Genomic DNA, 14,450 nt, shown 5'->3' on the forward strand with positions numbered 1-14,450 from the left:
CCCTCTGGGTCCCCAAGAACCTAGAGATATCAGAGTAGGTAGGAAAGCAGTGTGGCTCAGCGGTCATGCTGCAGTCTACCAAGCACATTATGTCCAGGAGCAACATGGAATCCTGCCCCAAACACTATCACTTTCTTCCTTCTACAACCTATAGCCTACATCTACATTCCTAACTAAATAAAGAGACAAATACAGCAGTAGGATGGTTGAAAATAGTAGGTAGGAAACTGTGACAAATCGGGGTGAGGGGGCAGGCTAGTCACGTGCCATGTCAGTGTGTATTTCAAGACCTATACTCATTCCTTGAGGATGAGATGCTTTCACTGTGGGAATGAGGGTAGACTCGCAGAGCGTCTGTCGCACGCACGCACGCACGCACACACGCACGCAAGCAGCCATCTGAAGTGGACCTTTTTATAGTAAACCAAACCTACGCTACCAGCCCCACTCTGCCCTGTCACTCTGTCTGTGTGTGTGTGTGTGTGTGTGTGTGTGTGGTGTGCTCCAGGGCATGTGACTGCACACACTGAATCTACACAGCAGCTATTTTGTTTGGGAAGAAGCACTCGTGATCGTTGTGTGTTTTGTCTAGGCCAGCTCATTAGTTGGAGTGTGTTTTGGTGTTTCTAAGTGGGGCGGTGGCCTGTAATTTACACCAACCAACCCATACTCCAGCTTCCTCTAAGGGTATATAGGATATAGGGGGAAGTTGCATCTAGATGCTGATCTTGGGTCAGTTTAGCATTTCCCCCACTAATGGATAAGGTTAGGATTGGGGAGGGGAAGGTGATCCTAGATCTGTACCTATGTAAAATAACTCTTAACTCGGAGGTTTGGGGTGAAGTGTGTCACTATAGACTATATACTACTGACTGGCAGGATGCTATTGTTGCTACGGTCTCCATGGAGATGATAAAAAAACAAACGCGTATTGTGCGCTATCAAAGGGTGTGTTTGCGCGTGTGTGACTTTGACTGTGTGGTGTGTGTGTGTGTCTGCGTCTGTCCTTTAAAAACTAACCGTCCCCTTTGGCGGTGAGGGAATCTGACTCTTGAAGCTGGAGAGTAAGCCCTCGGGAGCTGAAAATGAACTAGCAGGAACAGTATAGTTGTTTGCGTGTGTATATATGGGTACGTCCCAAATTCCATGTGAATGTTGTGTGTGGGGGGGGGGGGGGGGGTGTTGCACTCCCTTCAGGGACAGGCTGCCATTCCTGATTATTACAGGAAGGCCAGAGAATGGTCGGAAGGCCGGAGGTGACACGGCGGACGTGAGGTGGCACTGCTGACGGACAGACAGACTACCGACAGTTGCTAGAGTCAGGAGGCCTAACAAAACAAGACTGTGCGTTTGGCATGTGCGCATGTGTACATGCCCGTGAACGTGTTTGCAATGTGCCAGTTACCAGTAACCAATTCCCAGCCAGCTGTCAGAGTTCAAGAGGTCAGCGGCTGGCAGGAGCTGGGGCTGCTGGGAGCTGGGGCTGCTCACAGAGGGAGTCCATGCAACTTATTATGTGACTTGTCAAGCAAATGTTTACCCCTGAACTCTTTTAGGCTTGCAATAACAAAATGATTGAGTACTTATTGATTGAGTACCATAGCAGCTCCCACTCGTAGCACGCGCTCCAGCAGGTATATCTCACTGGTCACCATAGCAGCTCCCACTCGTAGCACGCGCTACAGCAGGTATATCTCACTGGTCACCCCCAAAGCCAATTCCTCCTTTGGTCACCTTACCTTCCAGTTCTCTGCTGCCAATGACTGGAATGAACTACAAAAATCTCTGAAGCTGGAAACACTTATCTCCCTCACTAGCTTTAAGCACCAGCTGTCAGAGCAGCTCACAGATCACTGCACCTGTACATAGCCCATCTGTAAACAGCCCATCTATCTACCTACCTCATCCCCATACTGTATTTATTTATTTATTTATCTTGCTCCTTTGCACCCCAGTATCTCTACTTGCACATTAATCTTCTGCACATCTACCATTCCAGTGTTTAATTGCTATATTGTAATTACTTCGTCACCATGGCCTATTTAGTGCCTTAACATACCTCATTTGCTCACATTGTATATAGACTTATTTTTCTACTGTATTATTGACTGTATGTTTGTTTTACTCCATGTGTTATTCCGTGTTGTTGTATGTGTCGAACTGCTTTGCTTTATCTTGGCCAGGTCGCAATTGTAAATGAGAACTTGTTCTCAACTTGCCTACCTGGTTAAATAAAGGTGAAATAAATATAAAATACAAAAATAAATTGTCTCTCTATAGATTTTTTATTTTTATTAATGTGTAAACATGTCTAAAAACATAATTACATGTTGACATTATTGGGTATTTTGTAAAGATTAGTGACACAATCTTAATTTTAATAAATGTTTAATTCAGGCTGTAACACAGCAAAATGTGGGAAAGGTCCAGGGGTGTGAATACTTTCTGAAGGCACTGTATTTGCATAGTTAGGTGGCTGCTATGGGGGTAGGGCTGTTGGTAGGGCTGGGGCTGTTGGTAGGGCTGTTGCTGTTACTATGGAGAAACCTGCTGACTGCTGCAGACACCAGCTGACTTCTAGCTGCTGCTTCTGGGTGGGAACATATCATCTGATTAGGTCCCTCTCTCTCTCTCTCTCTCCTTTCTCCTCTTTCCTTCTTTCTTTTCCCATCGCCCCCTGTCTTTGTCTTGCTTTCTTCCTCCCTTCATATCTCTCTTTTTCTCTCCTCTCCTCTTTATATCTCTGTTTTCCTCTCTCTCTCTCTCTCTCTCCCCTCCTGTTTTAATTGTCTGTGTATGCCAGAGTCACTCTGTGTGATCTGTTTTCCTCGCTGGCTGTCAGTCGTGCTTGACTGATGCCATTTTGTCGGTCTGGCCCTCCCCCTACTCATATTCTAATAGTCTATTCCCTCCCCCATCATCTCTCCATCTCTGTCCTCCTCTCTCCCACTCCCCCATCCTTCCCATGATCTGCCGATTGTAGGAAGTGTTTTGTTCTAGCTTTCTTTAATGGCACAAAGATGGCAAAATGTATCTGGATTGGATCTCTGCTTCGTTGTATGCATTTTGTTGATTTTATATTTAGGCTGTATGTCATTTGTGCGTTCCCCCCCCCCCCCCATTGTTGATATGCTGTATGGCGTTGAATCAAAGCAAGGTCATGTTCATTAGGCATTAAACCTTTGGCTACCATCAGAACACGTCTATGGTATGCCCTAATGAACACAACCTTGGCCTGGTGTAATTTCCTCTCGATTTAGTCTCCCGAGCACAAAGGGTCCAGGGCCTGTAGTCATAAAGCGTCTCAGACTAGGAGTTCTGATCTAGGATTAGGTCCTCCCTGTCCATGTAAACTTAGTCATTATCATCTAAAAGGAGAAACTGATCCTAGATCAGCACGCTTTTTGAATACGAATGTACTTTAGACTGTTGCCGTTGCCTTGTCAGTGGATCTCTTTCGTAGCCCGTGTGGAGACGATACTCTGCTTTTTGCACACTGTATGGGGTTGTAGCCTACTAGCCATATACAGTAGTCTTACAGTTAGGCTGAGAACGTCATCAGTTGCTATGTTTTAATGATCTCTTTGCCCCACCCTCACTGTGCAAATAGCCCCTTTCATTGACTGACTGAGCATGGTGGATGAGGCCTGTTTGCCCAGAGGGGATAGAGAGGAGTGAAATGAAATGAGCACTGCCATGTGCCCTGAAATAGCCACCATTCATTCATCCACACTCACCAGCCACCATTCATCCACACTCACCTGCCTGCTTTGTCGCACAGGCAGTCAAAGCACTTGAGAGCAGTAATACCAACTGTTTGGCCTACTCATATAATCCCCCCACCCCCGTCCTACCGTTTTGGGAGAGTCCGGCCACACCCTTATCCATGTTCCAGAACAGGACCCAAGGCCAGGGCTGACTCACCCACAGGAACAGTGGGGGGTATTGTGACATGGGGGGGGTCGATAGCTGTTGAGGCAGACTTTCTACATTTAGTCAGTGTTAAATGTTCTAGACTAGATTCATGTATTCATGGTAAGGAAAAACAAACCACTGTCATCTATAGCAGCCTTAGTTTGACATGCACATTTCCCAGGGGACAATTAGGGGTGCTGGGAATATGGGACCCACTCTGTAATGTGCCATTACCACACACACACACACACACACTGGAGTGCTATTCTTAACCCAGCAGGCCTCCCTAAATGTTTTATTTGTTCTTGGTGTTCATTTGTGGTCCACCCCCTCAAGAGACTACAGTTGAGCCCTACCAAACGCACAGGAACACCCCTCTCCTTTTTATCTACCGCTACAGAATGGCATAGTGGGCTTAAAGGGGAAGTTCAGCATTTGACCTCTTAATGTAAGACAACTTCATTCTAGACAGTTACTCATCCTGTATGGCTTAGTTGGTGGAGGATTGTAGGTTCGATTCCAGGGGAATGTATACACGCATGACTAAGTCTTTTTGGATAAAAGTTTCTTCTAATTGGCGTTTATTGTTATTAACTCGCCCTGTTGCTGATTTTCATGAAATGTTACCACTGTAATAAGAGTCTTTTTCTCCTTTTTGAGAATTCATCGTGATGTTGATGTATTTTTGGACTTGAAAAGGCTCTCGTCTACATCGGGGTCAGGATGGAGTTGTAAGTTTGACAGAGAAGATGAGTTTCAGACTGAGAAACAGTATTATGGGTGGTTGTGCATCTGGCTGTCATGTTTTTCTACAGGGGAAGCTGTTGAGACGATGTGTCACTGCTGCCGCTGTTTTATTAGCCCCTCAGTCCTCCTTGCATCAGACAAAAAACACACACACACACATAAGGGAGCATTGTGTGGGTGGGTGGGGTACGACGCCAAAATTAGACTGCATCCACACCCATTTTAGAAGGTTGGTTTATGGAAACATCTATTCCGCCAATACTCATGATTGCACAATAGTGTTTTCATACAGCTTACGTCATAGTCACCGACTTCTGCGTCCTCTTTTTGAATCATAAAAGGGTTATCAATTCTCCGTGTTGGAGATGGTGAAGCTAGTATAGAAAGGTGAGCTGTGTGTGTGCGTACACTTGCATTCACGCTTACCATGGTCTTGTCCAGTGGGCACGAAACGTCAGAGAACGTTCCAAAACTAAGTGACGCAATATCTGAACTTGTTCAGTAAGAAACAAGCGCTCATTTTCCCGTTGCAAAACGTTCTGCTCCGCTAAGCTCGAATGAACAGAACCCAGGACAAGACTGGGAACAAACCAAATAAACAATGTTCTGTTCCTACTCTGATGCAAAGTGAATTAACGAGGAGACTGCGGAGCACCACGTCATCTCATCTATGACGTAATGGGCAATTCCACAGTAACAAAATGATGACGCAAACTACACAAAACGTCATTCTGTTACCAAACTTTGCGTCTGTACTGTTCTTCAAGTAAATGTGTTTTTGTGGAAATTGGAACTCTGCCGTCTCTTCATTAATTCACGTTCAGTGCATACATTTTTAAAGTGAAAAATCCGAGTTTCATTATCATTCTGTTAGTGTGGAATTGTCATAATGCCTTCTCTCTTCCTCATTCTCTCTCTCGCTCACCCCCTGTTTATCTCTCCCTCGTGCGCACTCCTTCCCTCCTCTCTGCCTAACTCTCCTCCCATTCTTTCTCTCTCCCTACGTTCTGCTCTATCAGTCCTCGTCTCTCCTTGCACACCCAGTCAGTTGCACAACTGACTGCATTCAACCGAAATGTCTTCTGCACTGAGCCCTCTGAATCAGAGTGGTGCAGGGGCTGCCTTAATCAACGTCCACGGCCCCCGGGGAGTTGTTGTTGTTGTTGGGGGTTAACTGCCTTGATCAAGGGCAGAACGACAGATTTTGCCGGCTCGGACATTCGAACCAGCGACTTTTGGGTTACTGACCCAACGCTCTTAACCGCTCGGCTACCTGCCACTTCGTACCTCTCTCCTTGCCGCCCCCTTTCAAGTATACTTATATAGGGTCAATTGGTTTGCATGAGTGGCTGATTTTTATTCAGATTACGCGGAAGTCAACCCAACAGCCTGGTTAAACACTGTTCTACTTGTCCTACTGCGCTAAATAACTTCGGCCTGTATTTATCTGTCATTGAGAAATTCACATTTATACTGTGTGTGTGTGTGTGTGTGTGTGTGTGTGTGTGTGTGTGTGTGTGTGGTTATATACAGATGCATTGGCTACAGGTTAGGGTTCTACACCTCCTGACTTGACTGTCAGTGAGCATCCCACAAATGACCTTTGACGCTGACTTTTGACCCTCCATAGGCGAACATCACATCCTGTACTTCTCTATATGAAGCACTCTTCGCCCTTGCCCAGATTGACCACTCAAGAGTACATTGACCGTTTGTTCTGTTCTCTATTCCCAGTCTCATGGTTAAGCATTGGAAGCCAGCCATTACCTTCTTTAATTTAGAGTAGTGCTTTTCTAGAACAGTCCCCCTTTCTCTTTCCTCTCTCCCCCTTTCTCTTTCCTCTCTCCCCCTTTCTCTTTCCTCTCTCCCCCTTTCTCTTTCCCCCTTTCTCTTTCCTCTCTCCCCCTTTCTCTTTCCTCTCTCCCCCTTTCTCTTTCCTCTCTCCCCCTTTCTCTTTCCTCTCTCCCCCTTTCTCTTTTCTCTCTCCCCCTTTTCTCGCTCTCTCTCCCTCTTTTCTCTCCCTCCTCGGAGGCACAGGCTGACCCAAACTGGTGGCCTAGTGTGGAGCAGACGTGTGTGTGTGTGTGTGTTTCCTGTGTACCCCTCCCACTGTGGCAGAGGCTTAACACCACAACAGCCCCAGTGGAGCGACCTCTGAACCCTGAGGTGGCCCCAGCTCTGACCCCGGTGGTGATGGAAGACAGATGAGGAACTGTCATGCTCAGGCTTCTCATAGACACACTGGCCTGGAGAGAGAGAGAGTGTTGGAGGGAGAAAGGGAGACACAGGGGGAGAAAGGGAGACACAGGGGGAGAAAGAGAGACACAGGGGGAGAAAGAGAGACACAGGGGGAGAAAGAGAGACACAGGGGGAGAAAGAGAGACACGGGGGGAGAAAGAGAGACACGGGGGGAGAAAGAGAGACACGGGGGGAGAAAGAGAGACACGGGGGGAGAAAGAGAGACACGGGGGGAGAAAGAGAGACACGGGGGGAGAAAGAGAGACACGGGGGGAGAAAGAGAGACACGGGGGGAGAAAGAGAGACACGGGGGGAGAAAGAGAGACACAGGGGGAGAAAGAGAGACACAGGGGGAGAAAGAGAGACACAGGGGGAGAAAGAGAGACACAGGGAGACACAGGGGGAGAAAGGGAGACACAGGGAGAGAAAGAGAGACACAGGGGGAGAAAGGGAGACACAGGGAGAGAAAGAGAGACACAGGGGGAGAAAGGGAGACACAGGGGGAGAAAGAGAGACACAGGGGGAGAAAGGGAGACACAGGGGGAGAAAGGGAGACACAGGGAGACACAGGGGGAGAAAGAGAGACACAGGGGGAGAAAGAGAGACACAGGGGGAGAAAGAGAGACACAGGGGGAGAAAGAGAGACACAGGGGGAGAAAGAGAGACACAGGGGGAGAAAGAGAGACACAGGGGGAGAAAGGGAGACACAGGGGGAGAAAGAGAGACACAGGGAGAGAAAGAGAGACACAGGGGGAGAAAGGGAGACACAGGGGGAGAAAGGGAGACACAGGGGGAGAAAGGGAGACACAGGGGGAGAAAGGGAGACACAGGGAGACACAGGGGGAGAAAGAGAGACACAGGGGGAGAAAGAGAGACACAGGGGGAGAAAGAGAGACACAGGGGGAGAAAGAGAGACACAGGGGGAGAAAGAGAGACACAGGGGGAGAAAGGGAGACACAGGGAGAGAAAGAGAGACACAGGGGGAGAAAGGGAGACACAGGGGGAGAAAGAGAGACACAGGGGGAGAAAGGGAGACACAGGGGGAGAAAGGGAGACACAGGGAGACACAGGGGGAGAAAGAGAGACACAGGGGGAGAAAGAGAGACACAGGGGGAGAAAGAGAGACACAGGGGGAGAAAGAGAGACACAGGGGGAGAAAGAGAGACACAGGGGGAGAAAGAGAGACACAGGGGGAGAAAGAGAGACACAGGGGGAGAAAGAGAGACACAGGGGGAGAAAGAGAGACACAGGGGGAGAAAGAGAGACACAGGGGGAGAAAGGGAGACACAGGGAGAGAAAGAGAGACACAGGGGGAGAAAGGGAGACACAGGGGGAGAAAGAGAGACACAGGGGGAGAAAGGGAGACACAGGGGGAGAAAGGGAGACACAGGGAGACACAGGGGGAGAAAGAGAGACACAGGGGGAGAAAGAGAGACACAGGGGGAGAAAGGGAGACACAGGGGGAGAAAGAGAGACACAGGGGGAGAAAGGGAGACACAGGGGGAGAAAGGGAGACACAGGGAGACACAGGGGGAGAAAGAGAGACACAGGGGGAGAAAGAGAGACACAGGGGGAGAAAGAGAGACACAGGGGGAGAAAGAGAGACAGGGGGAGAAAGAGAGACACAGGGGGAGAAAGAGAGACACAGGGGGAGAAAGAGAGACACAGGGGGAGAAAGAGAGACACAGGGGGAGAAAGAGAGACACAGGGGGAGAAAGGGAGACACAGGGGGAGAAAGGGAGACACAGGGGGAGAAAGAGAGACACAGGGGGAGAAAGGGAGACACAGGGGGAGAAAGAGAGACACAGGGGGAGAAAGAGAGACACGGGGGGAGAAAGGGAGACACGGGGGGAGAAAGAGAGACACGGGGGGAGAAAGAGAGACACGGGGGGAGAAAGAGAGACACGGGGGGAGAAAGAGAGACACGGGGGGAGAAAGAGAGACACGGGGGGAGAAAGAGAGACACGGGGAGAAAGAGAGACACGGGGAGAAAGAGAGACACGGGGGGAGAAAGAGAGACACGGGGGGAGAAAGAGAGACACAGGGGGAGAAAGAGAGACACGGGGAGAAAGGGAGACACGGGGGGAGAAAGGGAGACACGGGGGGAGAAAGAGAGACACGGGGGGAGAAAGAGAGACACGGGGGGAGAAAGAGAGACACGGGGGGAGAAAGAGAGACACGGGGGGAGAAAGAGAGACACGGGGGGAGAAAGAGAGACACGGGGGGAGAAAGAGAGACACGGGGAGAAAGAGAGACACGGGGAGAAAGAGAGACACGGGGGGAGAAAGGGAGACACGGGGGGAGAAAGGGGGACACGGGGAGAGAAAGGGGGACACGGGGAGAGAAAGGGGGACACGGGGAGAGAAAGGGGGACACGGGGAGAGAAAGGGGGACACGGGGAGTGAAAGGGGGACACGGGGAGAGAAAGGGGGACACGGGGAGTGAGAAAGGGGGACACGGGGAGTGAGAAAGGGGGACACGGGGAGAGAGAAAGGGGGACACGGGGAGAGAGAAAGGGGGACACGGGGAGAGAAAGGGGGACACGGGGAGAGAAAGGGGGACACGGGGAGAGAAAGGGGGACACGGGGAGTGAAAGGGGGACAGGGGGAGTGAAAGGGGGACAGGGGGAGTGAAAGGGGGACAGGGGGAGTGAAAGGGGGACAGGGGAGTGAAAGGGGGACAGAGGGCGACACAGGGAGAGAGAGGGCGACACAGGGGGAGAAAGAGAGACACAGGGGGAGAAAGAGAGACACAGGGGGAGAAAGAGAGACACAGGGGGAGAAAGGGAGACACAGGGGGAGAAAGGGAGACACAGGGGGAGAAAGAGAGACACAGGGGGAGAAAGAGAGACACAGGGGGACACAGGGGGAGAAAGGGAGACACAGGGAGAGAAAGAGAGACACAGGGGGAGAAAGGGAGACACAGGGAGAGAAAGAGAGACACAGGGGGAGAAAGAGAGACACAGGGGGAGAAAGGGAGACACAGGGGGAGAAAGAGAGACACAGGGGGAGAAAGAGAGAAACAGGGGGAGAAAGGGAGACACAGGGGGAGAAAGGGAGACACAGGGGGAGAAAGGGAGACACAGGGGGAGAAAGGGAGACACAGGGGGAGAAAGAGAGACACGGGGAGAAAGAGACACAGGGGGAGAAAGAGAGACACAGGGGGAGGGGGACGACACAGAGAGAGAGAGAGAGAGAGAGAGAGGGGGACGAGAGAGAGAGAGAGGGGGACGAGAGAGAGAGAGAGAGAGGGGGACGAGAGAGAGAGAGGGGGACGAGAGAGAGAGAGGGGGACGAGAGAGAGAGAGGGGGACGAGAGAGAGAGAGGGGGACGAGAGAGAGAGAGGGGGACGAGAGAGAGAGAGAGAGAGAGGGACGAGAGAGAGGGGGACGAGAGAGAGGGGGACGAGAGAGAGGGGGACGAGAGAGGGGGGGACGAGAGAGAGAGAGACAGCTCTTCTGATACCATTAAAAAGTAAAAGGCCATGGGTGTTTGTTTTGTGATGACACACATGAGAACAGACAGTGTTTCTCTGTTTCAGGTAGTGGTAATGCCCCTGGTTGTAAATCAATCATGCCCTTAGTAGTGTTCTAACAGCTTTAAGTGAATTGATTAGCACCTGGGACCCTGATTTTAAAAGCGTAGGGCGTGAGACATGCATTTGACCATCTTCACACACCACACCTTTTTTTTTCACCAAGACAGTTGTGAAGAGGACACAACAACACCTTTTCCCCCTCAGGAGACTAAAAAGATTTGGCATGGGTCCCCAGATCCTCAAAAAGTTCTACGGCTGCACCATCGCGAGCATCCTGACCGGTTGCGTCACCGCCTGGTATGGCAACTGCTCGGCATCTGACAGTAAGGCGCTACAGAGGGTAGTGCGTACGACCCAGTACATCACTGGGGCCAAGCTTTCCTCCACACAGGACCTCTATACCAGGCGGTGTCAGAGGAAAGGCCAAAAAAGTGTCAGACTCCAGTCACCCCAGTCATAGACTGTTCTCTCTGCTACCGCATGGTAAGCGGTACCGGAGTGCCAAGTCTAGGACCAAAAGGCTCCTTGACAGCTTATATCCTCAAGTCATAAGACTGCTGAACAATTAATCAAATGGCCACCGGACTTTTTTGATTTGTAACCGTGGCAGCTTCACCTGGGAGATCCATCATTTTCCTGCCACTGCACTGTGTACCGCGCCAGATTGAAGCTTGTAATTGGTTTAGTAAGGGTCTGGGGTCAAGGCAATTGGATGCGTTTCTAAGAAATGCTCCTCTATGCTGTGGAATGCAGCCACAGCAGACTATACAGGCAGTTTATGAACTCAATTGCCAAAAGAGCAGCACAACCACTTGTACCACTGTTTTGTACACAATTTTCAACAAACTCATTTGCCGTCATTACTTTCCCTGTCGCAGAATGCTTCCTTATTACAGCATGTGATAATATTTAGTTAGTTAAATGATTTAATGCACCACTTGCGTTCGCCACGGTTACAGTGCTCGTGATGTAGAAAGGCAAACGCATATGATCTGATTTCAAAATAATTTTCAGGCACAGTTGATAAGATTTAGGCTATGTCTTCCGGATATTTTTATTACCTGTTTAATATATTCGGTCTTTCCCAATAGCTACTGTTGTTGTTACAACAATTCCCATCCCCTACAATGGGCTAAAATATAGACTAAATAGTGTGCTTATCTCAGCAGGAACGCGACTGTTATTCCACAATACTTTTATTCTTTTCACTTACCAATTTTGCTGGTGTAATTAGGCTATTTGAAATCGACTATGCCAGCTTGAGTCTTTTGCCCTCAGAACAGCCTCAATTCGTCGGGGCATGGACTCTACAAGTTGTCGAAAGCATTCCACAGGGATGCTGGCCCATGTTTACTTTACTTAACAGTTGTTAAGTTGGCTGGATGTCCTTTGGGGGGTGGACCATTCTTAAAACCTCTTGACACAAACCTCCTCCCCCTTCAGCTACATTGATTTTGAAGTGGATTCAACAAGTGACGTCAGTAAGGGATCATAGCATTGACCTGGTCAGTCTGTCATGGAAAGAGGTGTTCATAATGTTTTGTCCACTCAGTACAAAACATAGCTTTAACCTGGATTATAGTTTATCAGGTACACCCATCTAGTACCGGGTCGGACCCTGAACAGCCTGATTTCTTGCTGCAGATTGGACGGCGATACACCGTTGACACCAGGCGAATGGGTTCATGGACTAATATCGCTTACGCCAGATTCTGACTCTGCCATTAGCATGACACACCAGGAAGCGGGATTCGTTGAACCAGGTGACGTTGTCCAGTGTTGGTGATCGCGCACCCACTGGAGCCGCTTGTTTTTAGCTCATAGCAGTGGAACTAGGCGTGGTCGTCTGCTGCAATAGCAAATCCGGGACAAGGATCGAAGAGTTGTGCGTTCCGAGATGCCATTCTGCACACCACTGTTGTACTGTGCCGTTATTTGTCTGTTTGCGGCCCGCCTGTTAGCTTGCACCATTCTTGCCATTCTCCTTTGACCTCTCATCAACGAGCCGTTTTCACCCGCAGGACTGGCACTGACTGGATGTTTTTTGTTTGTATCACCATTCTCAGGAAACCCTAGACACTGTCATGCGTGAAAAGCCCAGGAGGGCGGCCGTTTCTGAGGTACAGGATCCGGCGCGCCTGGCACCGACGATCATACCACGCTCATTGGTCGCTTAGGTCACTCGTTTTGCCCATTCTGTTCAATCGAACAGTAACTGAATGCCTCGATGCCTGTCTGCCTGCTTTATATAGCAAGCCACGGCCACGTGACTCACTATCTGTAGCAGCGATCCATTTTTGTGAACGGGGTGGTGTACCTAATAAACTGTCCGGGTAGTGTAGGCGAAGTCATGAGGATAGGCTATATTGAAATGCCCCTTGCCTCAAATATCTGGTAATGTAATTTTAGTATTGTGCACAAGTTGCTAGGCAGAAATATCTGGCCTATGTAGAGTCAGATGGTGGCGAGGTTTTGCAAATCATCCTCAACCACCTGAAGATTGATATTACTTTGGTTTTTATTGACTGTGGGGTAATTTGTAGAAATCAAATGTCACATGAACATACTCAAACCCCAAGTAGTTAGGAAACGCAAATCAACAAGCCCTATTGGAGCGCTGCCTCGAGGCAGTATTTATGGTCCTATTGGAAAAGGATAGTACACCCAATGACTTACATATTTACAAGGGAAGACTGAAATCCATCCCATGGTTGCATCCCAAATGTCACCCTATTCCCTTTATAGTGTGCTACTTTTGACCAGGGCCCATAGGGTGCCATTTCGGACACCGCACTCTATATGATGGCACCTCCAGTGTATTTGCAAACAGAAAGGAGACTTATTTCATTCTGTTCTTTTCCTCTTCCTGTCCTCCCCGGTTCGCCATGATGTCATGCTGTAAAGAAGCACTGTCCATGGCACTGTAACCATGGCGATGCTGGTTTTTGATTGACAGCTGGGCTTGGGCGTTGTTATGGAACAGCCCGCGGGGGGAAATTAGGCCATTTCCTGTTCTGACCCCCCCCCCCCCCCCCACACACACACACACACACACACACTCCGCACCGCACAGCTACTACATACACATGCACGGGTGTGTGCCTTGTTCACTGTACATTGTGTATGACATATATGGCGGCCATGCCAACTAAAGGATTGACTGGGATTGCCAAGGGGTCTTAGGGGGTGATGGTTGGGCAGCTGTAGAGACAGTGTGGAAAGACTGTGCGTGTAACTGTGCATGCCTGTAAATCTGCACAGTCACACACACAACAGTGGTTCTGTGTAAGCTCGCTGTCTCGAATGTGTCCGCGCATGATACGAAACAGACTCCTTTCCAGCTGGTGTGTGCGTGCGTGCGAATTTTGCACGCATGAACCTTCGTGTTTATGGCCTGTGCCAGTGCCCACCAGGCCCACTCACACACTTAGCCGAACTAGGCCCAAGTCACAGGCTGGTTAACCACAGGATGCTAACTGCAACTCAGCCTTTTTCTTTCTCCCTCCCTGTTCTCTCTTCTTTCCCTCACTCTCCTCCCTCCCTGCTCGCTCCCTCATTCCTTCCTCCCTGCTCCCTCTGTCTCTCTCTGTCTCTCTCTCTCTCTCTCTCTCTCTCTCTCTCTCTCTCTCTCTCGCTTCTTCCTATCACTTTTTCTTTGAGCTGTTAACACAGAAGAAAATAACTATTTGGCGGTAGAGATGCAGCCAAGTATGTAAGCTCTCAGGGGAATAAGAGTGGATTTTCAAAGCAAGCCCTTCCTGCCGTTCCTCTCCACTGCTCTCTCCACACTTAAACACAGTGCTCCTCTCTTTGAGACATATTACACTACCACACACACACACACTCTCCAACATGATGCGGCAGAAAATGATACTGTACAGATACAATCTCAATGGAGCTCGAAATGCTGGTATTGGATCAGTTTGCGGGTCACACACACACACACAGCTTTATTTTCGTGACATGTCAGGAATTTTTGGTGAGTAAAAAATGTTTGACAATTAAAAATCAT

General features: G+C 49.4%; 1 protein-coding gene across 1 annotated transcript in view; it reads left to right on the top strand.

The window, feature by feature from the left end:
* LOC106575142 (uncharacterized) overlaps positions 1-14,450 on the top strand; it is a 73,941-nt gene that overhangs the window by 26,245 nt on the left and 33,246 nt on the right. The gene's annotated exons all lie outside the window — the stretch shown is intronic.

The sequence above is a fragment of the Salmo salar genome, chromosome 17 (genome assembly GCF_965601325.2).
Source record: "Salmo salar chromosome 17, fSalSal1, whole genome shotgun sequence".
NCBI classification, from domain to species: Eukaryota; Metazoa; Chordata; class Actinopteri; order Salmoniformes; family Salmonidae; genus Salmo; species Salmo salar.